At 41.1% G+C, this 27234-nt stretch overlaps 1 protein-coding gene across 1 annotated transcript in view; it reads right to left on the bottom strand.

The window, feature by feature from the left end:
• ZNF644 (zinc finger protein 644) overlaps positions 1-26356 on the bottom strand; it is a 79402-nt gene extending 53046 nt beyond the window's left edge. The window contains exon 1 of the mRNA XM_086752997.1: positions 26320-26356. The gene's annotated coding sequence lies outside the window, so the exon portion shown is untranslated. The remainder of the gene's footprint in view (positions 1-26319) is intronic.
• Positions 26357-27234: the final 878 nt, after the last annotated feature.

The raw sequence follows: 27234 nt of genomic DNA, 5'->3' as shown, positions 1-27234 counted from the left end.
CAGCCCGGGGGGGTGGGGAGCGATGAAGTGACCCGAGAAAGTAGAACCATTCGGTGCCATTTTTTTCTTCGGAGTAATGCTTCTGATGGCAAACCGCGATTCAAAAGGGCAGGGAGTCAGGGGAGAATAGTAAATGCGTAAAGTAAAGACTGTTTTAATTTTTTTTTTTTTTCTCAGATTTGCTAGGCCTGGAGGATTTCACGCTAGAGTGAGAAGCTGATTAAGGCAACGTTAGAGGTGTGAGCAGTTGTCACTGAGAGCTCAGGAAGACAACTGAGATTTCAGGAGAGAGGAAAAGGAAAAACAGCACATGCAATTCAGAAGAGGGGAACAGGTAGAGCCAAGAACTGTCCATCATTCCAGCTTCTGTTCCCAGAAAAGTATCGAAGCAAATAATCACACATCCTTAAATACATGGTAGCTAATGAAGTGATAAGTTACAGCCAACATGCATTTGTCCAGAAAATCATATCAAGTCAAACTGCTGTGACAGTATAACGGGCCTTGGATGGAGTAGTGGTAGATCTGTTATGGCTTGACTTAAGTAAGGCTTTTGACACCATCTCAGAGAACTCTGAATTGAGCAAGAAAAAGACATATCATAATGAAATGACTCTGCAGTGGTGCAAAACTATATCAGCAATGCCGCACTGTGAAAAATAGCAGGATATACGAAACATGGTTCCTTGGAGGTGGGTACATCCTGAGTTTGATACCAAGTCTAATTATGTGAATGATCGTTTACATTAATTGGATTTGCCAACAATGTCAAACTGGCAGACCTGGAAGCATATTGCAGGACAAGACAAGAATTCAAAACAGATTCAAAAGGATGAGCTACTGACGTCATCTACCTGGACTTCTGCAAGGCATCTGACACTGTCCCGCACGACATCCTTCTCTCTAAACTGAAGAGGCAGGGATTTGATGGACGAACCACTCGGTGGATAAGGAATTGGCTGGATGGCTGCACTTGGAGAGTGGTGGTCAACGGCTCAATGTCCAGGTGGAGACCAGTAACAAGTGGCGTTCCTCAGGGCTCAGTATTGGGCCCAGCCCTGTTCAACATCTTTGTCGGTGACATGGACAGTGGGATAGAGTGCACCCTCAGCAAGTTCGACAATGACACCAAGCTCTGTGGTGCCATCAACACGCTGGAGGGGAGAGATGCCATCCAGAGGGACCTTGACAGGCAGGCCCATGCAAATCTCATTAATTCAACAAGGCCAAGAGCAAGGTCCCGCACGTGGGTTGGGGCAGTTCCAGGCATGAATACAGGCTGGTGGAGAATAGGTTGAGAGCAGCCCTGAGGAGAAGGACTTGGGAATGATGGTGGATGAGAAGCTTGACATGAGCTGGCAATGCACCCTTACAGCCCAGAAAGCCAACCGCATCCTGGGCTACATCAAGAGAAGCGTGGCCAGCAGGTCGAGGGAGGTGATTCTGCCCCTCTGCTCCGCTCCAGTGAGACCTCACCTGGAATACTGCATCCAGTTCTGAACCAAGTCCAGAGGAGGGCCACGAAGATGATCAGAGGGCTGGAACACCTCTCCTATGAGGACAGGCTGAGAGAGTTGGGGCTGTTCAGCCTGGAGAAGAAGAGGCTCCAGGGAGACCTGATAGCGGCCTTCCAGTACCTAAAGGGGGGCCTACAGGAAAGACAGGGAAAAACTCTTCAGTAGGGCCTGCTGTGACAGGACAAGGGGTAATGGTTTTAAAATAGAGGGAGGTAGATTTAGATTAGATATTAGGAAAAAAATTTTTACAATGAGCACTGGCACAGGTTGCCCAGAGCGGTGGTGGATACCCCATCCCTGGAAACATTCAAGGCCAGGTTGGACGGAGCTCTGAGCAACCTGACCTGGTTGGAGATGTCCCTGCTCCTTGCAGGGGGGTTGGACTAGATCCCTTCCAACCCTAACGATTCTATGATTCCAAGTTCTTGACAAACTGGTTGCAGAAATAAGATGCAATTGAATAAATACAAGTGCCAATTTCAGCATTTAAGTAGGAAAACAATTGCACAATTACAAGACTGGGAACAGATGAATAAACACCAGGTCTTCAGAAAAGAGGTTGGGGATCAAGAGTAGGTTACAAACCAAACGCGTCAACAATGTCACACCGTTGTGAAAAAAGCTGCAGTACAAAGAAATGTGTAAACAGAACTGTCATATCTAGGACATATGAAGAAATTCTCCTCATTTAATACTGGTAAAGCCTCAGCTGTAATACTGTGTTCAAATTTGGGCTCTGCATTTAAAGAAAAATTTATTTCAAAAAAGTCCAATAGAAAGGAGTGCAGGGAAGGGGCGGGGGGAGAGAGAAAAATTTTAAAAGACATGACCCTAATTGAAAATAGGAATGCTTGAAATTTTCAGTCTAGAGAAAAAAACACTATGGAGAGAAAAATACATTGTTCACTAAATCCACTGCAGACAGGGCAAAAATTAACAGTTTCAAACTGTACTGAAAGAAATTCAGGTTATACACTAGGAATAGTTTTACTATGATACAGATAAATGAAACTGGCATATATTCTCTAGAGGGTTCTAGAAACTTCATTAATATTTTTAAGACTAAGTTAAATATCCATAAGAAAAGACTAGAAGCATTGGACTTTGCTGTGAAGTAATGGAGGCAGACTAGGCAATCATTGTTTTCAGCATCATTTTCTCTAGCAGCAGTTACTATCCAGATATCTGTTCTGATGCTGTTTGTTTTTTTTTCTGATAAAAGTTAATCCCAGAGATATTTAAACATTTAATGTGTTGGTGTGAACTTACGCACAGGTGTAGATATCCCCTTTGGGAGTCTTTGTCATGTTACATTCTGTATAGCTGTGTGGCAACATATGTCACACGCTCAGCTAATTTGCTAATTTTTTAACTTTATATATCACTATAAATTCCACATTTAAGAATAATGTGTTTGTTAGTGCTGATGTAACTGATGTGAACCAAGGCTTTTGCTTTTCTTTGTTTTTTTTTATGGTACCAGAGATTACTTTTCCCTAGAATCCATTAAATTTGGGGGTTTCTCTGGAGCTTGCCAGTTACAAGAAGGCAGTGTGAATGGTTTATGTTACGGGACTGAGACCTACCAAACTCGTCTCATTAGAGATGACTAAAAGGCCATTAAATAGGCCAATTTTTAATCTCCACAGAGTTAGACTGAATTCAAACTGATAGCCCACAGGCAAAAGGCTATGAATTTCATTAACACTACCCTAAAGCACTCAGTACTCTAATGAGTGCTAATGTTATTCTTCTGAGAATTAAGCTTGTTTTCTGAAAAGATACATTTATAAAGTCAAGTTCTGATATTTTGGAGCATGTATAGACAGTTTTCCACTGCTCTTAAACACAAGAAACATTATCATCTCATGCAATCCACAGATTTCTTCTAAGATTCTTGGTCTTATGTGCTCCCTGCTAACCAAAATACAAATAATAAACATATGAAAAGCAAATATTAATACTACCCCTATGCTTCTTGCTGAATAGCATATATTGTACCCAATTATTTTAAGGTCATCACACTTACATATATTTTGTCCACTGGCAGATAATATTTAAGCAACAGCAATTCTTGCTTCAATTCTGCAATTAATAGTTGAAGGAAAACACCCAAATCTATATAAGCATTAACTTACAGAAGAAAATGCAGTGTTTTATTATATTTCACATCTATTTGTGAACAAGTAAAATGGTTAGCATAAGGAAATCTGAACTTTAGTTCTAATGCTGCCAAATCCTTAAGAGTTTAAAGGTATCTAGGAGTTCAATGCCTCAACTTACTACCTGAGCTAAAAGACCCAATTCCATAAGCAGCAGTGGACTCTCTAAAACATGCTTATGATCCACACAATCTGTGGATCCAAAGAAAAATCCACATTTGGCATGAATTAATGAAGCACATAACTGCAACATTTCATCAAAATAGCAGCGCAGTAAAAAGATTGTGTCCAGTTGTGTCAGAACTCTTGTTTAGATTTCTAATTTCACCAGCTTTGCCACTTGTAATATGTGAAAAGTAGCAGACAATCCTAAAGATTGCATGTTGTATTAAGAAAACTTGAGCAACACACAACATGATGCAAAATTGGGATTGTATGTGTGCATGAAATACAAATTTTAGGACCAGCCTCCAATGAGGCACTCTAAGGAAGAGAACAGATGTGGCCAGTAAAGGATGGTACGATACCATTCTTGAAAATTAAGCCAGATATTGCACAGCTGGCATTTTGTTTCCAGGAATTCTGTGTCCTGTATTATCGCAGACAAGGCCTAATAACGGTTAAAACTGCATTTGAAAACCTCTTGAGAGAAGGCTGGTACCTGGTTCCTCCTGGTCTTCAAAATGGTTATAAAAAGCATAAACCAAGGCAGGCTCTTTCATCTTGTCACCAAAATATGACTAACCGAAACCAATTTAGAAACTGTTTCTTCATATAAACATTTTTGTAGCTGAAGCTGCAGAGGGAGAGTTGAAGCAGGTCTAACCTGAAGCATTTTGAATGAAAGAAGATTGCAAATGCCTCCTTGTAACACACACAGCAAAATCCCAAATGCCTGCAGGGAAAAACTTTTTAATGATAATTTCTTACATTTATATAGCACCTTTTATTCCCTAGGACCTCAAGTACTTCATTAACTCTATGCAAAACGCTTCACCATGGAAATATAGCCACTATATGCATCATTCTTTGAAAATTCCATTTTCAGTTGACACGTTTCTTTCAGTAACAAAATATTCTGCTTATCCTGTGTATGGCAATCAAAACAACAACAGATAAAAGATTAAATTATATAGTTTTGAGTTGTAGAACAATTTAAGCCTGTAGGATTTTCAAAATAGTAATGCACTCATGTAATGGATACATTGCATTTATCCCATCCATTTCCCCTCTCCATTTACTACTTTGATGTCATGTTTGTACTGTTGCTTTGTTAAAATATTTTGTCTTCCATAACATTTTCAAAATTGAAATGATCTTTGATATCTGAATTTCAGACAAAAATGGGCCTTATAGGAAAAAGTAGCATATTTTATTAAATCCACTACTATAAATTGAAAAAGTAAGGAAGTTTTTGAGTACCCAAGACATAATGCTTTTTTTCAGCTAAGATGGTTGTTTTAAGAAAATACCTTAACCTTTACCTATAAAGTTTGTCTTGTCTTTGCCCTTAGACCCTCATAACTACAAAAACAAGGCCCCAGAAACATGATATGAAAAATATCTGTGTTATTGCTCAGCTCGCCACAGAGTTTTTATTTTCATCCTACAGAGGTGTTTTCAATTTCTTGGCCTTTCTTACAAAGATACAGTACTAATTTCACCAACATAAACAGATTTAGGAACTCAATGTACTGATAATTTCAACAAGCAGTAATTAACATTATTTTCATTGAAATTTTAAAGAAACTAATACGAGCAGTTTGATTTATTTCAACATTGTAAAAATTGAAAGAGGAAAAATGACTTTTCTTAACTTTTTGTTGTTGTTTGAGCTGTTGATTCATGTTTTGTTGACTCCTTGTTTCACAGGCTCTTTTGAAATACAGTTGTCAATGTTAATTAAAGAGGAGTGTCAAGTCTTGTCTATTTTTCAGACAGAACAAAAAAAAAGTATTTTATTTATAATATAAATTTAGTCTCTGCTATAAATCAAGATATTCTAGTAATCTTTGTCAGTATCAATTAAACTTTTAGAATTGCCAGTAAAACAGTAAGAGGGCAGGAAGAATGTTTAGGTAAAATTAAAACCATTAGCCATTAAAACCTATGGCTCTCTTAGCAGTGATCCCAAGTTAAAGTTAGTCCTGAAATTAAATATTTTGCAATGGAAGGCTATTTAGAAACTCTGCCTAGGGAACTATTACTGCTTGCCACTGTTCATTGCCTTTAGTACTGTTGTACTGTTACAAGTGTTTTAAATCTCCCAGCTAGAAAACAGTTTCCCACATTACAAAATAAAAACAACTGGCTCTCTCTTTTCCCATTGCTAGGCTTCTGTCCATAGGCACCAGTACGAAAATACCGTGTCTGTTGCTTAGACCTGCTCCTCTTGGCTAGGCCTGCGCCAGCAGTTACAAAACAGCTTTTGTCAGGAGGGCAGCAGCTCCATACCCAGCCTCCCACAGTTGCCTCCTGTTTTCAGTCTCACCACTAAGGAGTGTTACTGTCATCTGCCACTGGTCAGAGAGGAGCAGCTGCTGGGGCAGCACTGTCTGCCTGGCACACGAGGCTCCATTCTTAGCTGCTCCTCAGGTAGCACCATAATAAATGTTATTAATTAACAAATCCTGGATTAATGATCAATAGTAATTAATTAACCTTGGTCTTTCTGTTGCTTTTCTTTTATCTTGTGTTATTCTAATTTATCCCACATTAAAAAGATGATAGTTAATCCTACATCTATGTTCACTTCAGGAGGATCTGACATCTCTCATGTCTGAGTTACTGAGCTCAAGTCTCACAGAATTCAAAGATCACAAGAAAGCAGATTAGTGTAGGAAACTACCACCATATATTATAGCACTGACCTTCTTAAAAACAACAGTGTATTGCCTTGGAGGTTTGCCATTTACATTGCACGCAGGAAGTATTAATATATGAAAATACGCTATGAGCAACAAAAACATAACAAATTTCTTCCTGAGTCTGCTGATGAATTACAATTTAGTGGGAGAGGAAGAAAGCTGTGGCAATAAACTGGCCTTCAATAAATGATGGAAAGGGCCTAGTTATAAATTTTCATAGCTCTGCTTATCCCAGTCTGATGATTCTGCTCACATTATAGTGCCAAAATCACAAACAGAGAGAAGACAGAGATACTAATTTCTAATTTCAAATTCCCTGTTTCCGGTGTCACACTGGTAACCTTAATGCATCCCTGCAAAGGACAGGACATAAACGAGTTCAGCTCGAACTACTATTGACTGCAAGCCTGACCTTCACCATGACTGTCCTATGCTGGCAGAGCATTACTGATGAGAAGGAAATTGCACCAGACCTGTGGAGTGCCATATTCTGGTCTCCTAATTGTGTCACACCCTACTTCTCCCTACACCCACCTCTGTGACTAGCATGAGGGTCACACCCACGTCTACAGCATATGTTAGAGACCTCAGCAACGTTATTGTGGGGAAACAGTGACAATAATCATTTCAAGCACAGACCATCTCCAAATTTGTGACTTCTACGTGTCCCAGTGAGGGACACAGGTAGCACAACACGGGGAAAGTCACCTCCCTCAGCTGAACACCCTCACAAAAAGGAAAAGGTTTTGGCGGCCAACCCTCCCCATTTCCGTATTTCAAAGTCATCTGGGCAGATGGAAGTCAGGACAAAGGTCCAAATGAAGACATCTTCATCAAAGACCTTTGCCTTCAGAAGCAAATGCCGTATGTTTTAGCAGCACTTGAAAAATGAACAGCATCTCTCAGTTGTCAATGTCATTGGCAGTGTATTAGTATAACTACATGCCAGGCAGGATTTCAACTGTCTTCTTTTCCCCACAGCTTCCTGCTGTTCTGCCCAGCAGGCAATTGCCACATCAGCAATTGTGATTTCTTTCATTATGTTGGATGGACATACACCCTTTTGTCCTTATGCTTCACACAAACAATTATGTAAATCTTAATTATTGTTTGTTTGTAAAGCACCAGAGGTTTGTGTATGGGAAGGTATAAATAATCATATTTAAAGAAGAAGTAAAGAAAGCAAAAAAGCACTTTATTACTATTAATGTGGAAGTACTGAGGAGCTTATCTTGTGTTTAGGTAAGATCACAGCAGCAGAAAGTCTGTTTGATATGCCGTACCTTCTGTTTGTTTCTTAATTGTAAGGAGTTTGGTTTTGATCAAGACAATTAATTATGAATATAGCTGAGTTTTCTAACATCAGAGATAAGCTTAAAAAAACTACAACAGCTTTTTTAGAGTACATTGTACTGTATAGATAAGTATATATCTTCAGGGCATGAAAACAGACATCTTTGTAATTGAATCCTGGAAAGCAAGGGGAAAAAATATGTAAAACTGTGATAGTTTTACACAGTCTTAAGAGTTAACACACAATTTTGAAAACTTATTTATCAGATTCTGTGGTTGTACAGAATCAGTATATGGCATGGTAGGCTGACAAAAACAAAAAGAGAACTTAAAATCCAGAATTATTACAATACAAGTTTTGATACCCAGTAACTGTTTTCTTTCCAACCTCCCTGTCGGTCCCTCTCTATGCCAACAGAGGAGAAGCATCTCCTAGCTCCTTAGCTCGGCCACATCCATTACCACTAATCTGCCAAAAAGTATGTTCAGTGCAATGACCACAGCTATATTAAAACTTTTGGTTATTTCTTGTTCACCCAGTATTTCCAGATCACATCCCACCTAAACTCTCAGATAAATTATTTTGAACAGCAGTTCATTCGCAATTATCCTGTTCAGGAAATACCATCTTAGGTTTGGGATTTGCAGGCAGATCTTGTATTATAATACTACTGCTTTTAGTGCGAAGCTCATAGGAACATAAAATGTTTCTTATAAGCTCAGTGAAATAGCTGCAAAGACTTTAATGAGCTTTCAACCAGGCTCAAAGAAAGAAAAATCTAGCACTAATTTTCCTAGTAATAGAAATCTATGTATTTAAAATAACTGTAAAATAGTTATTTCAGTATCCTAAAATGCATACTGAGTAGAGGTTTCTCAGATGAAAGAAAGAATGAAGAAACTTAGAAGAAGAGTCATGTTCACTTTTAAAATTTGTCCCAGTTTCACAGCCCTTGGCTCTGGTTTCCAACAATGTCTTCACAGGTCAGTGTGTGGAAAGGGACTCAAGGTACAGCTTTGGAAGTGTATTTTTAGTAAGACCATGCAGATAATTCATAGAGTAAAAAATGGGATATCTATAAAGCCGAAATAGTCCACAGAGTAGTTTCACTTTGGGAATTTCAGCAAAAGAAGCTATGTCTGAACAGTCGGGGAGCATTCAAATCTATCTACTAGTGTATCAGATGTGTCTCTCTAATTCTATCCCAAGTAAATTAACATTCCTTTACAAGAAGTTAGGTGTGCATTGCCATTCAAATACTGGCTTTGAGTTACAACGTTTATATTCTGCTTTAAAACAGCAGAACAGTTTTTACTTACTCTGTGCAAAAGAGAATCTTGATTTTGAATCTTAACAGGAGCCAGATAATGATGGTTGAATATTTCATGTAAATGTCTTAATCAGCAAGTCATTTAACCCAATCAATGTAAGGCTGAGAGTACTTTTAAAAGTATCTCGTTTACGAATAAGCAGTAACCATGTTTTTATCACATTTTATCAATTATGCTTTCTAAAAGAGGAGGGTGTCATTACATTGTTATAGTACATTAGGAAGTACAGCTTTTCACAATGACTGTTAAAATGGCACACGCTGGGGAAAACAGTGATTATTAGGATTAATTTAAGACAATGGGTACTCACTAAGCATCAATTGTATACAATGACTTCCATCATTAATGCATTATAGTTTATCTCATCCTTTAAAAAGAAGCAGTTATATATTGAGAATTCTTTTTTTTTTCCTTGACAGAGCTGATAGAATTTAAATCCCAGGCCCAAGGAAGGAGAGCCGTGGCTTGAGGCATGTAGCATTCCTGTGCTGCAGCAGGACAGTGCAGCAGGCAGTTCAGGCCAGCAAGGGCTATGAGGAACAGCGACAGCCCATCCTTTCAGGAGTTTCGAGTAGTAGGCTGTGGAAAATTAATGATGCCCAACTGTCAAAGCTTGTGTTGATCAAACAGCTCTCCAGCACGCTGAGAGGAGAGAGGCTGAAAACACCATCTGAGAGGACATACTGCTTTTGCTGTGTAGGACCCACCAATGGGAGATCATAGTGCTTGATGGCAGTTCAGGGGGCTGATACCTGATGTTAGCAAGAGGGCAGGGCTGGAAATGGCGGTGAACCTACAGGACACAGAGCCACCATTTCTAACTCCAGCCATATGTTAACCTTGGCCCTTTAAAATTCCTCCTGCTAGAAAGGGTCACTGTAAGGTACAGGTTGGGGGAAACAGCCAGTGAAGAGCCCTTGAATCCAGAGATGCTAGGAATCAAGATACATGCATGCCATGTTAGGTCTCCAGGTCTCTTAGGTGCATCTGCATGGCACAGCAAATGAGGCACATCTACTCCACAACATCAGCAGAATACCATGTGAGGCCTTTCCAGTACTCATGTGACATGAGCACATTTGTACCACATACAACCTGCAACCTGCACACCCCTACCTTTATGTAAAAAGCTCCACATATCACCACCCCTCTGATCTTCCTGCAGCAGCCGGTTGATCCCTTCCCTCGGACCAGCACCTCTCTGATCTCCCAGTCCGTTCTGGGATGACCCACTCAGGCCTTCAGAAACACTCTGTAGTACTCTCCTTTTGCTTTGGAGACAATATGGAGGAGGGTGTCACTCTTCCTTCTGGCAGGGAACATGGCTGCTCCACCTCTGGGTTAATAGAACCAAGAAAGGATTGGCTTGTAGCTGTGGCCTTACAAGTGGAGAGGAAGACTGGCTGTGAGAAGGCCAAAGTGCTTGCAGATGGCAGCCCAGGGCCAGGTGGAGGAGGCTGGGCTGGGGGACCATGAGGGCATGTCACAGTAAACCTGAGGGCTGCATGGCCAGATGGTGCTGAACAGGTCTGGGCAGGTATGGCATGCATACAGGTGCAGAGCTGAGTGTAAGGGCCAAGCCATATGGCTCTGTTGGACAGGTATGGGGGTGCTCCAAGGAAAAGCAGTGAGAAGTAGAGATGCTCCAGACTATATGAAAGGGGGCAGGAAACAGAGAAGGTTTCTGAGGAATTTCCCTCCAGATTCCTAGCAGGGCTACTCCCAGGAAGCCCCAGAGGGTCCATGATGCTCAGGCAATACAGCCTTAACGGTAGCACAGGAGCACTTCTACTGGACAGAAAGACAAAGCTTGCTGGCCTCCCTACATTTGGCAGTTCTTTTGTTCTGAGTGGGATGAGGGTATTTTACTTGCAGGGAGGCTGACTGAACAAATCTCATTTCCCAGTAGGAGCAGGAAAATTAAATGGCTTGGGGAGTTCCCCACTGCTTGTTTGGAAATGCCATGTGAGTGATTACCTCTGCATCTGAAAGGAAAAATAACCTAATATAAAATGTAGTATGTATCAATGTCAACTGCAATGCATCCTAACCATGGGATCCTTTCTTCCAAAGGTTATATGATTTTCAAAAAATATGCCCTTGAGGCACTGAATGAAAAAATCAAGTCCTGTGTTTCATTTAATTTAAAAATGACAATTTTCTTTTTTCTTTTTTTTTTTTTTTCCACTGGGCTGGCTTTGAAAAGAGACTATGGATTGTAGAAGAATCCAGAATTTCTCCTTATTTTTTATTTTACTTCAATGGAACTATAAGTGTAAGAGTGCTGGCTTGGTTTGGATTTAATAATTCTCTTCTAGAGCCTGAGAGACTTGCAGAAGCAGACCCTGTGTTTTACATTCTGCTTTATGGGAATATTATTTCAATTTTAATTTTACTACTATTTAAAAGCACTAGAAGTTCCTGCAGCTGTTTGGTCACATAATAACAGACAGACTCTAATTTCTCATGCATGGCACCCAGCATGGTGTATCAGAAAAAAGGCCCCAAACCTGCTCTTGCATTCTAATAAGTGTTTGTGTCACTTTGTAGGAGATCAGAATCCTGTCCAAATTCTGCAAAGTCTAATAGAACAACAGTTGCCAAATGACAAAACCTATCAGAAGAAACAGAGTAAAAAGGCACATCTTTGTTTCTGATCTTCACAGCTTCAGTACTGACAAGAGAAATGTCAAGGTTTCCAAAACAAAGCCAGTTAACCACTGTAACTGCTACTAAATATAAACAAGGACATAAAAATAGAGACGATGGAAGCCAGGATATGAACATTTGAAACAGTAGCTATGTATACAATTTTGTTAACATCATCTGCTCCCAGGGCTGTGCAGCTCCACTGGCTGCATCTGTGCTGGGAACAGAGGCATAGACCTCTGGGGCCTATACCATCTAACCAGCAATGGGGAATCCCAAAAGCAAAATCGTTGTGCATTCATGCTGCGGTGTGGTGGGAGGAGAAAAGGGACTGCAGAGAGGTGCAGATTCTTCCCCTTGACTGTCATACAGGACACCCATTACACAACGAAGCAGCAAGAGTACCTTCACTGTCCTTCTCCCCAGAAATTCTCCTCATCTTAGTAAAGGCAAGCAAGCTAAATTAATGACAGCAGCTAGTTGTTTGAAAGGCTCATAGCCAGAAAAGAATGGATTGGATCTATCCTGCCACTCTGGGAATAAGACAACATGCACTGGCATCCTAAATCAGGTAAAATAACTTGGAAGATAATATAAAACAGAGAGCTTCATGGGCATTAGTTTGTTACAAATATCACCATTTTTCCTGCATGGACACAGCTGTTGAATAAATGCACAGCTCAGCACTGATCATCCACATGACATGGTAAATGAAGATGGCATATTCCTAAGTAAGAATTATGGTCTCGTCTGTACACAAAAACTGCATCCATTTAATTTAATCAGTAAAGAAATGGATGCAGCACAGCCAACATGTAGACAAAATGCAGGGGGTAAAATGATATTGTAGGCATCTATTCAAGCCTTACAATTTTAGCAGCCTTGATTTCTGCAGGTATAATACTGGCACTTTTTGTCTGAGTACAACATATAATGATCAAGATTCTGGATGTGAGGAAGAAGAGGGACAGGACTGTGATCCATGACCTGCTGGAGTCCATGCTGGTCTTTCAGGAGGCTGCTAAAAGAAGCCAAACAGGATTGTTCATCTGCAGAATTGCACCGAACTGCTATCCAAGATGTGGCCATTATTGGACTATTCCTGGTGCTTCAGTTATACAAAAGAAATACACTAAAATAATTAATTGATGTCATTAAACTACTGTGGTGTTGAACATATATTGCATTTGAACATAATGAATGTTGACAATTAATTATTTCAGGTTTTATGACAATACCTCTGTGATAAATATTTCTACAAATTCTAAAAGTCAGATACAGGAAGAAGTCTGCACACTATAAACTGCCACAAAACTGAAGACTTGTCAAAATAAAATGAGCTATAAAAACAATAATATTCAGGCAACATCACTCTCATTAAACACCTAATGATGCCACAGGCATATTAGTGAGGAATACTCATGAGGATCATGAGGAATTAGGAGGAAAAAAGAAAAAAAATAAATAAAAACCCTGCCCCTAAAACTGCTTGCGAAGCTGTTTGTACATTCTGCCACAGGCAGTTTCTTGAAAAAGATAGAGACGTGAATGGAGACAGTCAGTGACTATTAGATGCTGATGATGGTGAGGACAAGCAGAAGAACTGATGCTAGAGATTAAGGGCCACATTTTGCTTTCAGTTATGTCTCACATGTCTCAATGTTTCATAGTATTTAAATGAATCTGTTACATAAGGCATTTCTCCTGTCTGTGCTGCTCAGCAGCCATATTCTCCTTTCTGGTATGGATTGTCTCGGGAAACTTGCCAAGCTGTGACAGAGCACTGCATAAAAGGAAATCATGCTCATAAGCTGGGGGTGGGGAGAGCTGCAGGTGAACAGATTCAGTGCAGCAACATATATACAGTCTCAAAAACACAGGGTTTATATGAAATGGGAGCCAGAATATTTATTTTTAAAAGTGCTTAGGGCTGTTAGAGACCCCAAACCATCTCATTCATTTGCTCCAGGGAGGGGATGAGCACAGTGCAGTAGAATTGCCCAACACTCGGCTGCTGCTCTAGCAGACTGGAAGAACAAACAAGTATTTCCTCTTAAGATGCTAGAAAAGCCCCAAACAGTTTTGAAGCCCATTCCTGCCAGATGCTGAACACTCCCTTTACTCTTAGGAAGGATCTGGACCTTTTAATTAAAGACAGTGAGAAACGAACCCAGCCTCTTGTAGGAGTAAGCTATTACCTGCCTGTTAGGACCTGCCCAAAAGGTTTGGCATTTCCTATAGAATTCAGTGAATGTACTCATTGTTGTTAATATTCATTTTATTTAATAATAGCCAAGCTCTCAGGTAGTCATTGGCTTTTCATCTCTAGACCTCAAAGTGCTTTACAAAGGAGATCATTATCAACAAAGGAACACAGACACCTACATTTGGGCTTTGGCACATAAAAAGCATCTCAGTTCACCTGCAAAGTAGGTTTGCCAGTAGAACTTCACTCTGGCCACCTGCCCTGGAAACAATCTCCAAATCTTAAATCACTGGGGACAGGGAGAGGGATTTTCAACTGAATTTCAGTAACAAACATCTACAGGGGATTAGGCAAGTCTGCACAATACTGTGCCTGGCTGGAAGATTTGGAGGTCAAGGAGACTCAGCCTAAAGTCTGTGACGCTGGAGCAACCTTCAGGCATTTCCAGATCAGACCAGGATTCATTACTACGAGGTACTCCTGTGGATTACAGCACTGAGCACTTTTAATTGCTCCATCCCTGAAGACAACATTTACTGTCATTTCGCCATCTTCAGTTGTTATAATAAAAGACAGGTGAAGAAATGTGCTTGGGCTGATAAATTTTTTGGCAGTTTTGCACTGCACACAGACTAGGATTTTTCATCTTAATGACCTGCAGCTGAAACACGTTTTGCTTTAGTATTTTAAAGCACTTCACAAAACTTAACACTAATTTATTCTTTCACAGTGCAGGAAAAAAAAAAAGATGTTTGATATCATTACTCGCATAACAGAACAATGTGAAAAATGGAAACAGATGTTTCTCATTTAAGCATGAATAAGGAGGAAGTGAAAGAAAAAAGATGATGTAGTAGTAGTGATTAAGAGAAATATGATGGCTTGGTTAAGTCAAGGCAATTTCTTATGGATCTCCAGTCAGTCCTGAAAGATCTTTCTAATAACTTGGTCCCTGATTCAGCAAAGCATGTGGAAGTACTTAACTCCAGCTGTGGAGGTTGTCTCATGTGCTTCATTTATATTTTTAAAAGCTGTATAGCCAAATGAATGCTTTACACTTAGGAGCTGAGGGATGAATGGCACTGTTCCTGTAGACAGTAAAGCACTGACTGTTTTTACAAACTACAGACATGTAAATGGGCATATCAGAATAGAAATTTGAATATCAGAATTCAAACTGAAAAGACATTTGTTTTCTCAAACACGAAGAAGTGCTTTGATTTTACTACAGCACAGACAGAGCATTGTGAGACCCAGAAGCAGCAACCAGGGACCCATTACCTCCTCCCTCCCTGAGAGCCCCAGCTTCCCCCGAGGGGTGCGGCACCTGGCAGAAGGGACCTGCTCCACTTTGGCAACCGCCTCTCACCTCTCCCTGTCCTGGCAGAAGGAAAGGTCTGACTTTAGCTGCAGGCCCTTTCCCAGTAAAAATCTGTCAGAAACCTCCAGTGATGCAGGTTTCACTCAGGGAAAGACAACCCTTTACCAATCCACCACCGAGAACAAAATTACTTGCTAGGGGGTGAACTGAACCTGGGGAAGGGGTGTATGTAACGTGCCCCAATATTTCTGGTCTGGTGGGATTTGGGTGCAGACCAAAGAGCTCATCTTTCATTGTGGGCACTACTTTTTGTCTTAAGCCTGCCTTGCAAGGTGAAGGATCCAAGCAGGCCAGTGCAGACCATCAGGCTTAGACAAGATTGTGCCCCTTCTTCCTTCTCTCCCTTCCTCCTTCTAGAGTAAATCCTAGGCCAGGAGATGTGCCCCTGCTCCAGAGCCACTCCCCACAGCTTCCACAGGCCTCCAACGTGCCCTAGGGCTCACCTCTGTGAAAGGCAGGACAGCCCTACCCTTCCAACACTCAAAGGCGGGAGAGAGATGCAGAGATTTTCCCCACCACAGAAGAACCATCCTGGCCATTCCATTTCACCAAGTGCCTGCTCGGTTTTCACTCTTTGTTATCCCTGAGAAAATGATGCTCTCTCCAGCCTCACTGAATTATTTTTGGTCCATCTACACCAATACATTCTGCCCTTTCCAGGGCAACCTAGCCAAACTGGTAGAAGTGTTGCTACTCCTGATGTTCTCAACAAGAAGGAAAGGCAAAAGAAATGTTCAGATTCCCCATGGATTACAGCACTGTTAAAAAAAAAACAAAACCACAAAAACAACGCTTTGTTTCTAGACTGTACTAATATATTAGGAACTATTGGGCAGAAATATGGAGCAGTATAAAATTCCTTTTACAGAGGAACTCTTAAAAGGAAAAATTGAAAACTAAGCTTCAAATCATCTTGTTGGAGTTTTAAGGATAACACTTCAGTTCTAGGGAACTGTCACTTTCCACTTAGCATTTTTAATATGAAACTAATGTTTCTGAAATTGTCACTGATTTCAGCACAGTTGCTGAGAGAGATTTGGCCCTGTATGCAGTCCACAGACTGTGCATGTAGAATTAATAATCTTGTTAACATTACTATATGCAAATGCTCCCAGGATGCGATGAGAGATTTGTATTTCAGATTAATATTTCATGGGAATTTTGTGTGTACATGATAAATGAATAAATGGAGGGACACAAGGGGACATGCAGAACATGTGCATCATGTGTGAGAACTGCATTAATTCTTAAATGTTTGCAATGGCCACAAGATGGTTGAGGAACAAAAAGATTTATTATTATAATTATACAGGAGGAGAGAATAAGAGAAGAAAAATGAGAGATCAAGGGAGCCATTTCATTTTACAATTTCTCCAGCTGCAGAGCTGGCTTGAGAGGTTGTCCAAACCCTCCTGCCCCCATCCTTTCCACCCTATGTGCCTTCTCCGGGCTGCAGATTACTATCGCTTTAATTCTGCCAATTCAACCATTTGCATGTTCAAGCTTTAAACCAGCTCTTAATTACAACATGGAATCATATCCTTAGTCTGCTTGGTCTCGTTCATTTTCAGCTGCTATATAAGAAGGGGCAATACTGTATAAAATCTCAGCCTTAATGCAGTGCTCTGGATGCGAAAAAAAGAGACACGGCAGGGAGACTGAGAACAGGTCTCAGAATCCAGGGGTTAAAAAGGAGAGTTATTTGTAGAGAACCATCACTGGCTCCCCACTGTTTCGGCTTCTGGGTCACCCCCTTCCCCACCTCTCCAGTTGTCCTTATTCCATTGAAGTTTTATTGCTACTCTGGAATGACATGAAGCTCTCTCACGCTTTAACTATAAGAAATGTAATATTGCATTTGTCCAAAAACCTACATGAGTAAAAGAAGATCCCTGAGGGGATATTATTAACTGCTTACTACTTATCATTGATGGTTATTCTCTGAGACAACTCTCTCGTTTAATCTTTATGCTCTCGACAATAACCCTTCTCTCTTTTTGATCAAGTGTTTAATTTTCTTGAAAGATTTTCTCCGACTTTAGTTATTATTGAAGAGGATTTTAATTTTATTCCAACTCTTTAATGGCTAAATCTTGCATATCCACTATTTCAAATAGGGGTATTTCAGTTACTCTAAGTAAATATCTCAAGGATTTGGTCTTGATAGGTAGCTGGAAAATTTCAAATCAAAACAAAATTGAAATTGCAGTTTCTTTTCCACTTCAGAGTTTTTAGTCTCCCTGAGTGACCTGTCAGTGTATTGGAATAAAAAATGGATACTGCTAGACGGCTACAGAGCATACTCTCATGTCAGCAGAGTTTCATCAGCATGAGTGGCAGCCCTGTATGTGAAATCAGTTAGCTGGTTATTTCATCTGCAGCTGATCAGAGATAAACAAGATAAAAAAGACAAACAAAGGAAAGTGGTGATGTAGAATGTATTCTTACTTTCCTAGTCTCCACAGGCAATATTATTGCTAGATTTCCTCTAATTGTTTATAGTAGAACTTTAAAGCATAACAGGAGAGAAAAATAAAGAAAAAAACAGTAAAGGTTCAGCAGAGAGCAAAGCCCAGAAGCCCTTGAAACCTGCTTGATTTCCCTTCTCACAAGCATCTTCAATCCTTCCCCACTGTCACTGTATCTCCACAGCCCAGTATACATCCAGATCATGGTAAATATCTAACAATATGTTACACTTAGGGCAGCGCATAGAGCACAGAAAGGCTCTATAGGACTGAGAGGTCTTTTGGGGAGGCTTATTTTATTTCGTCATACTGAGCACTCCCATTTCCAGTGACCTTGTTGTCCATGATAATTACAACAGTTTACAACAGTCCCCTGTTCCTGGAACCAATACATTATTAGACTGGGCCCATGATTTTGCAGCTCTAGTCTGTATTCCCAGTATTGACTTATTGTCTTTGCTTGTCCGATCTGAACATGAGTGGAAGCACTGAACCTTGGTCTGCTCCCTCCCGTGCACCACTCTCCTTTCCTGGTTCTCAGGTTCAAAATGGGAGCTTGGCATATCTTTCTTAGAGCCTGTAGCAAGACAGTTATTCACTCATCTTCCTCACTTCTTTTCCACAATAACCCATCCTCATGGCTATCCTCCCTCCCAGCATGGACTTGCTCACAGGATGCAATCAGAGAGGTGCCAGAAGGTGCGTACGACACAGCTACTCCATGACCAGGAATTCAGGTAAGGAAAAGACTTGAGTGAAAGTAAGCAGGGCTAAATGCCTAGTTAGCAGACACTAGAATATGCAGACTAAACCTATACATCTGAGCCTTAACTGAAATACTTCCCTATTTCTGAAGAAAGTTACTAGGGTTAATAAATTATGTAATGCTTACATAACATCACATTGTCAGAAAAATCTTTTCCCTAAATCAACATGTTTTCAAATATTTCAGTTGATGACAAAAATCAATTTTACAGACAAATACCGCACAGACTATAAATGGTTGCTAATAACCTCAAGATGATACCCTTAAGATTAATCTAATATTGCAAAATCTTTCAGAGTATTTATTTCCCCTGTTCCTCTTCTGTTGAGGCAGTTGGACTCAGCAGCCCCATTTGCCTTCTCAGCATCTGATGCCAGAGTACACAAGCAGTATGGGTGGAAAGAACACAGCAAGAGAGAGATATAATCACCAAAGCAATGGAGCAACAGATTTAAAAAGAGCATGATTCTCACAGCAGGTCAGCCGAAGTGGCAGCTGTGCATTTCTGGGCTAGTACCAAGTGTCCACTATGACCTTACAAGAGCCTTGTGGCTTTAGATTTTATCCTTGCTGACTGAAATACATAAATATTTTCTAACAGTACCATTGCTTTTCAGAAAAGTACTGGTTCAGCCCTAGCATAGGATAAACTTTCTCCAAGACTTCATTTTTCTAATCTCCCAAGACTCAAACAAGAGATGTGTGGAGAATCTTTGTGTGCTGCCCTTCACACTTGCATTCAGATCTTCCCTGCTTAATGAGACACGGGCTGTTGCTCTGAAACAGGACATCAGCAGTTCATAAAAAATAAACCCCTGCAGATTAATCACCTGGCTTCTTCGTGGGCCCAATTCCAATCAGCAAACAGTGTGAAAGCAGAATATCTCCATATACACTGCCTGACTGATAAGCATATTAGCGGATCGCTACACTTGGCTTCGACAAGCATACAGCATATGAGTCTTATTTCATTGTTTATTTTAAATGAATACCAGAGGTCTCCAAATGTCACTATATTCACAGAAACTAACAACTGTGCAGCCATTACATGACTCTCTTAGCATTCCCCCCTCCTCTGGGCCAGTGAAATAATATCTACGTAATGCTTCTTTATTTTTAAAGTGAATGTTCTATTGCTTTCTGAAGAGCACTTAACTGCTACGTATCACTTCTGAGTCCACCATGCAAAGACAAGAATCTCAATTCATCTTGAGAACTACACTTTGCTAGAAACTAGCCACTGACTAATGGTATTCCTGCTCCTTGGTAAACCGCTAATCGCTTTTTTGTTACTTAGCCTGAATGCTCTGTTTTAGAACAGGAGGGACAGTATGAAAAGGAACAAGGATTAAGTTTTGGCCAAAAGGATAGCAAATGCATCAAAAGCCCTTTCCCAAACCTTGAACATAGCACAGGCAGGACACAGTGCTTAATTTTCTGGAAACACAGAGAAAGGAATAACCAAATAACCAGCCCGATTTCCCCCATCCCACAGCAAAGTAAGCTCAGAAAAGACAAATGGGATATGGCATTAAACAGTTAAACAGATCTGAACTGCTCCAATTTATGTAATGACAATACCCTCCCATCACCATAACCCATGGTGGACCCCTGTCCACCTCACATCTCCATGTTTCGGGAGACTTTTTGAACAGAGTGATTCTAGCATAACATGAAGGAAACACTAACTCTATCTTCTGATCATTTCCTATTAATCTCCTTTCTCTTGCTGGGTCAAATCTCAGTCCCACTGAACTCCTGATTTAGCCTATTAGCAGGGAACAGTAAACCCCCATCCTCATTTCTTTCCTTCACATATTTACAAGCTTGTTCCCTTAGAGACTACAGGAGTGTGCTGCTTTGATTGCCTTTACCTTATCTTTCCTATGCAGGTCAGTGGCATACCTGGAATAAACTGGGACTGTTATTTCAACCATCAGTCATGCTTCAGCTGGAAGGCAGAGTCCTGTTAGCAGGAAGATTGTAGTGGTGCAGAGCAAAGCAGAGGACAGTAGTGTCTTTGATGGCAACTGTGTGCTTCAGCTCCCACCTGTTAACAGGTACCCATGGGCACTGCTGTTCCCCTGGCTTTGTTTCCCTTTGATCATGTTGTGTTGCTATTGGAGCATTTCAGTAAACAGGGCCCAGAGCAGCATGTACGTGCCCCTGTGACCAGGCACAACAGGCTAGATCCTCCACAGATTAAAAGTAAAAAAAAAGCTGTGGTATTTTCCTGAGTTGAGGATTTGGCCCTATATTCTTAACGTTCCTCTGCTACCAAGCAGAGCCTCGTCAGGCAAGGTGCTGAGCAGTGTTGGATTAAGACCAGTGTGAATGGAGGACACACGGCACCACAGATTCCCCAGAAATGGTCCTTTACAAAGAACCACCTGAATGCTACAAAATGAGCCACATGCTGAGACCCCATAAATACAATGGCACTTCAAACTGGATGTCTTTGTAGACCTTCAGCCTGTGCTGGGGTCATAAGCCTTGGATTTGGATACCTTAATTCATCACTTCTTCAAAGAGGCAAAGACACTGCTGAGAGGGATGCAAACACATTTGCTTTATGATGATGCATAAAGACTCTGCCTGGAGTCTCCCAAATAAGCCTTCCCTTCCCTTTAGTGGCATGTGAACAGTGCACGCTACATGCTTTAAATGAGATTCAAGTCACTTTTTTCATTGCTACTAGAGCAGGTACTGCTGGAGATAAAAGCAACTGTCTCTGAAGAGCAGGTATGACATCTGGTACATAGCACCAAAAATAAATCTTTAACTTCCTCTCATACCTGCCAAACTTGCTCTGAGAAAATAAATCTGGGAAACATTACAAATGCACACTTCTCTCTGATTTCAAAGGAAGAACTGACCTATTTTTTCTTTGCCCATTTTAAACATTTCCTATGACAAGATCAGTTTGCTAAAACAATGGGCTATGTTTGGAATAACCACAATCATAAAAGAAAATTGCATGCATACAAAAAAGGCAAGTGCCCTCATGTTTGCATTGGAGGCAATTCAGGCTAATACTGCTATTTATAGTGCAGCAGCACCTTAGGGACCCAGTCATGCTCAGCACACCTACTTGGTAAGCACTATACAAACATGAAATCTGATCGTCTGTCCTCTGTAGTGCGCTCATACTTGTGATTTATGGAAACTGGTTGTATAATGCCATATAATTTGGGAGTGGCTCTTTGTTAAATTATTTTTTCTGGGCATACTTGTTAGTAAGTATTTTCCGTATCCTTTCAATAGCTGGCCTGGCTTACAAGAAGATAAGAGATTTGTGTATTGGCGAAGATGACCTACTTAAATCAGGAACAATTAAGACCTAGTTCCCATTTACAAGCTTGACTAAGGAACCACACACACACACACACAAAATCAACTTGAAAAAGCCAAGAAATGTTTCTCAGTGGTACAATTCTGGTTGTATAGGAGGATCTATGAGAGGGATCAAAAAAAGAAGTGCTTGTGATTCATTATTAGCAATGTAAATAGGACACATTTGGAGGCTGTCACCATCCTGATCGCTCATCTGCTTTTATTAGTCCTCATTCTTTATTCTTATTGTCTTGGTTTTCTGTGCTTGTCATTAAAGTTAGTTATGTTATAGGCATCTGTTTAGCATATTCTATATGAAAATGCAAACAGAGATGAAAAACAGTAAAATAAATATATGCAGCTTCCATATAATGTATATATTTGACTGTAGCATGACAAATACAAAAGAATTGTTTATGACTTTGAAAGTCTGCTTATTCATTACATACATTACTTTTTTACCAGCAGATGGCAGTTTACTATTATTTTAAATAGGATCCTTTGTTAAAATCAGACGTTTTAAGGTTCTAAGTGGTTGGCAAAAAGCCTTGAGCTCATTTCAGAGTTAATTTTTAATTCAATTTCCTTCTGCATCATCCCTTCTAGAAGACGTAATCAGGACTGAGCTATTTGTTTCAGTTTACAGCGCTGCTGTTGACCGAGGCTAAACATTATCTATAGAGAGTTACCTGACAGCAAGTTTATCCAGCACCAGTGGGTATTATCCAGCCTCAAACATTCACTGCTGCTACCAGCCCCCTGAGGCACACTTTACACTCCCTAATTCCCAGTCTGTGTTTGGGGAGTTGCACACAACATTATTAACACTAGTAGCAGGGCCAACATGAAGGATGCAACTCTGTACAAAAGGGACAGTGGTTTTTTTTACTGCTGTGTTGCTTGCACACTGTCTGAATTTTAGGTAACAAAGGGTTAAAACTACCATCCGGGCAATGCTACACTGGGAGGAGGACCAAAGGCACAGGCAGTCTGTGCCAGGAGATGCAGCCTGCAGGGTGCTTTCAGAAATCCTGCTGCTAACCCAAGAGCATCCTTTAACCCAGTTAGAGGTACAACTACAAGACCATCTCCCCTGGCCTAACACAGGGCTGAGCATGAGAGCTTTCCCAGCAAAAAACTCCAGCAGGGAGCACAAGCAAAATGAAGGGATGTGTCTGTCAGTCCAATGCTGCTTTAATGCCCAGGCACAGATTTACCCTGGACATTACCTGACATGTGCAGCTCTCACTGGTGCAGCAGTGCCATCCACATCCTAAAAGCAGGCACAGGGGAGAGACTCATGCACCAAAAGTCTCACTCTCACTGACCCTGAGGTGACACTGCTCAGTCTGCGCGAGCCCATCTTCCCTTCCTGCCCCAACAACTCCCTCCCTCCTTTGTGTCAATGCTGGCATTCAGGCCAACCCAATGAGGCAATGTGGTAACTTGCAGCTGAATTTGTTCCCTCATCCAACTCTGCCACCCGCCACAGCACACACATGCTCCTTTTGGTAGCATCAGCCACAGATATTTTTGCTGGCTTAAAGCAGTCATGTGACTCTCGGCTTCTCGCAGGAGCAGCACCAAAACGGCAACAAAGAACAGAACTCCTCTCACCTTACACCACAGGCATGCCTGCTCGGCCTTTCACTATGTGGCAGTATTTCAGGCAGACATCCATTTCTGCCAGCTCTCCAGCCACTGACCACAATGGTGGGTTGAAACACACTGTACAGAAAGCGGGAAAGAAGAAAGGGCTTCCCCTCACTTGCCCACAGGCTGAGGACAGACTGGTTTTGTGGCTGGGATGGGATTTGGTTAATTTGGTTTTTTTTCTTTGCTTACATGGCAAACTGCCCTTTCCCTAGAGCTAACAGCTCCTTTCAGGTCCTGCAACTTTTGAATTTGTGTTCCTTGTATTTTCACAGTGAAGTGACAACCAAGAGATCCAGAGATCATTTTGCATCTGTTAAAGAACTAGAGAAAGCTAAAAATAAAACGAAAAGTACTGACACACACCAGTGTGTAACCTATCTTGGGAATGCAGCGTTTTATTTTACAAGCAGTCCGACATAGCCTTTTTTAAATGATCTGCAGAGAGACTGAGAAATTCACCAGTGGTATTAAATTAGTAACTGAAAACAACAGAAGGAGCAGATGCATTACACAAATGGGCAAAGAGAGAAGAAAAACACAGGAAAGGGAAAGGAAATGTGACAACATTTGGGAAAAACAGGAGAGCATTTCAGTGTGGGGCAGAATAGAATGCATGTATACATGGTATCAGGTGCAGATTGACCAGGGGAGATCAAAAATGTGCCAAGGGGAACACTTCAGTGGTAGCAGGGAGAGACTAACAGGTCTTTTCTCTCAAATGCTGAAGATTCCTGAAGATGTGGGATGCTGGGTATCCATCATTGTGAAGTCCTCACGGACAGAGCTATGCTTATAAAATAACACTGATACAGTTCCAACAGACTTTTGTTGTAACAAGGAGCAAATGGAAGTACTTATGAATCACATAATGACTTTTTAGCCTTTGATAGTTCCCAAACAATCATATAGCCAGAAAATACATGCTGATCAACCTCTCTTCCTCATGTGGGAAACTACATAAGCAAAGCAGATGTTCAAGTGAACCTGACACCATCCTATCAGCTTTTGTTTCCATCTGAGAAGTACTTTAAATAACATTTAGATTAGGTTTAACATCAGTTATTACTCTGATTACTGCATTCCTAAGATAATGGATTTCAAAATTGTATTTTCCAGCTGACGATTAAAGAGCTACTTCTAGTCTTCCTACTTTCTTTAATAAACTAAGATTCAATCTAGTCTCAAAAGCTGAACATTAATATAGAGGAGATTTGCTGTCATCTTAGTAAATGTTAGCAGCAATCATTTAGCATTCCTACTACTTTTCCACCCAAACTTCACCTACTCAGGTTGAGAAGCAAACTGGATTTCTTATACCCACACATCACCTTCATCTTGCAGGTACTCAGGGATACCTACCACTGTTGGATGCCAGCTTTTCTGCTCTGTTTCACATGGTGAAAGCAAGTTTGTGCCTCAGGGCAAAAAGAGGGCAGCTTTTCTTGCCTGTGATGCACAGGTACCTCCCTGACCTTCTGAGCAGCCTGCTGCCCCTCCAGGGAGGTTGCTGCAAACAGGAGAATGCTCCTGGCTCACCGCACGCCCAATGTGCAAATAGGATCTAGCCACGTTTGATGCTGTGACATATACTTGGCATTGAAAAGCAACACACGTTCCTTCAGAGTGCAAGGCAAGAAGACAACCTTTTAATTGTCAGATCATGCGCATCAGCAAGCAGTGAAGTCCATTTAGCTATCCCTGCGTTTCTTGTATACGCATTTTCAGCTTTATATTGCAGGCACAGGGCCCCAGCACTTGCCTATGACTACAGCATATACCCCCAGAAACAGGGGTGAAGGGAAGAAGGAAGAGACATCTCTCTTGGCCCTCTCGATCTCACCTTGCAGAGCCAAGAACGGATTAGCTCCTGGCCCTGCTGCTGGAGAAAACAGAAGGAAAATCCCACATCCTGATGAGAGTCTGGAGCAAAACTATGACCCATGGATTCTGAGATATAGCATTGCCTAAGTCAGGTCTAACTGCCACACAATACAGGATGGAGAATCTCTTAATTCCCCCAGAATCTGTCCCAAAAGCTGAGCACTCAGCCATTTCATAATCTTCTGCACTGAGTCATATTTAAAGTTAAATCAGCAGCAGGATTCAGCCTAGGTTTGCCACTCTATCAATGTGCACTGTGTTGGGAGGAGTTGCAATCCGAACCTAAAAGTCAGGGTGTGCATTTCCCCCAACGTTTTTGCCAAAAGCAGAGTAGCCACCAGGTGACTTATCTTCTGTCAACAGCTTCTATTTTTCTAAATTTCCTACTAGGCACAGAGAAGCTGTGATGCTGAAGAACTACATTATCTCACTTTCCACCAGTTTTTCCACCTCCCCCTGTGACTTATCATGCCAAAATCTTTGTCATTTGAGTGACATGGAAAGCAAGAGATGAAGGCTCAAAATTTTTAATTTTGTCTAGAATACGTAGCAAATGCCTAACTAGAAATTAATATTTTTGAGCTATGTTCCTCTACTATAATTTGTTCTGCCCCAAAGTATCACTATGGTGTCACTTAGAAAATACAGAAGGTTGAGGTGAAGTCTCTTAATAAAGAAGCATAGCAGAGCACCATGTGGAGAGCAGACGCAGGCTGGAGGCTGACAGTACTTGGCTCTACAGAGACGCCGGCCTGCAGGACGGGGACAGAGGAGCCCATGGACAGGAGAGCTTCAAGACATTAAATACCTGGTGGCTGAGAGCTGATGCAGCTGCAGGAACCAAGAAGGGTTTGTCTTCATCTGCTGAGCAGGGCTGTGGCCTCCTTCCCGGTGGAGGCGGACGTGGGTCAGTCACGTGCTGCTGTGTCCCTGGAGTCGAGCTTCCTGCAGCACGCTCTGCAGAGGGCAGCAGCTCAGTCAGCGCAGAAACAGAAGCCAGTGAAAAAAACCCGCCTGTCTCATAACACACCTTACTGTAAGGATGTCCTTGAGCAACATCTCTGCCTTTGCCTGTTGGTTTCTGGGTAGAACTAAGTCCCAGAAATGAGTCTCGAACCTGGCACCACAAAACGGAGCTTCCAAATAACTGGATGCTTAAAAAAAACCTGCACTGTACTGTGTATAACAAAGTTGGGAATTAAACATACCACAGAAATTCAGGATTTGTCTGTGTGTGTAAAGGAGGCCAGGTCCCATCAGAAGCCAACCTATGATTAAAACTGGGAACCAAGGAAGGCCTGAGCACCTACAGAATGGAGAATACCCTCAAATGAAGCAAACAGCTGAAAAACAAAAAGAACCATCAGAGTCAAATCCCCTTTCACCTTCTAGCAGTACGTAAACACATGAAGGCCAAACTTAGGCAGAACTGTTGGTTTTGTGGCACGTTTTCTCTGACTAAGAACTTGTGGGTTTAGTCTAGCAGCTGAGGAGATCTTTGGACAAGCTGCACATTGCTACATACTCTGCAGTTCTACTTGGCTGGGATGTGGGACAAATACAAGACTAATTCCTCAGCCAAGACTCATCTACTGTGGCAAATACGATGAATTAAGAATACACTCACTAGGTCAGTGAGTCCTATAAATTACGAATGTTGCAAGGGTTACTAACAAAAGAAATAGCAGGATATAGAGAGTTTTATTTACAGCTTGTACACTGA

This window comes from Chlamydotis macqueenii, chromosome 8 (assembly GCF_036417535.1).
Source record: "Chlamydotis macqueenii isolate bChlMac1 chromosome 8, bChlMac1.mat, whole genome shotgun sequence".
Taxonomy (NCBI): domain Eukaryota; kingdom Metazoa; phylum Chordata; class Aves; order Otidiformes; family Otididae; genus Chlamydotis; species Chlamydotis macqueenii.
The sequence above is the reverse complement of the archived record's forward strand: the minus strand, read 5'-3'. Positions and strand labels throughout refer to the sequence as shown.